We start from the raw sequence: 1,132 nt of genomic DNA on the forward strand, positions 1-1,132 counted from the left end.
CTCGTCACACCAGTTGTGTCATGCGATTTAGTTATATGGAAAACAAATAGAATTAGGAACAAGGAAAAAAGAGTGAACTTGTTCATCCCATATCCTTCAAACTAGCTTCTGTACACAGCCTTGGAAATAACATTTCAGAGCTCCATGTGATCTCTGATCACAGTCACTTTGCAGGGTTTCAGACTGGAAAGACAAAACAAGTCTACAGAAACATGACTAGTAGATTGCCGTACGGTGCGGTGATGGGGACGTATCGGAAAATTTTCACGGAATACGTAAAATACAAGACTATTAAAATTAGAAGTACATGACTTATTACTGGGTTGGCATGCATTTGTGTGGTATGATAGAGATAAAATACATAAATACTTCAAGCAACATCTTCTTAGAAGAGCACTACTGAAAGTATGGGAAGAAATTAAAAGACTTTTCTTTTTCTTTCTTTCTTTTTTTTGGCCCCCCGGAGGGGATTTTTTTATTGCATTTTTATAAAGACTACAAACTACAACAGAAATAGGGAAGGGGACTACATTAAGGGATAAAGAAAAGATACCCACTACTATCTAAAAACCCAAGAGAGGAGATCATCTAGTTAGCTTGGCACACGTTTTCTCTCAATCACGCTAATCCCATTATGAACTGATTCAACTATAGTATTATTTTTTTCATATCTTAACTATCACTGTTAACCCAAAAGACCCCTAAGCATCTAGTATTTTTTAAAAACAATTTTTTTCAAAGGCACATTTCAGAGTCCTTCAGCCTTCATTTCCCCTTGCCCAGTCTCTTCTGCAGTTTATAAGGACTTTTAGGGGCGGCTGCCCCTTTCTCTGATAGAGAGTCCTCTCCGGAAGACCCCGAGTCCAGCTCGCCGCTGGACTTACTGTCCATCCCTTCTTTTTCTTCCTCCTCTGGCTCTCCCATCTGGACTCTCAAAAATGTCCGTGCTTTCTGAACAGAGTCAATCTTTTCCTTTTTATCCTTGATTTTGAAGACCAAGACTTCTGGTGTTAGCCATCTGTATCCAATTGCGTTTGTCTGGAGAAAAAGAATTAAATCTTTGTACTTCTTTCTCATTTGTCTTATTTCAAATGGAATGTCTTTTAGGATTCTGATAGCATTATCTCCAACT

The sequence above is a fragment of the Gekko japonicus genome, unplaced genomic scaffold, assembly GCF_001447785.1.
Source record: "Gekko japonicus isolate JY-2015 unplaced genomic scaffold, Gekko_japonicus_V1.1 scaffold581, whole genome shotgun sequence".
Lineage (NCBI taxonomy): Eukaryota > Metazoa > Chordata > Lepidosauria > Squamata > Gekkonidae > Gekko > Gekko japonicus.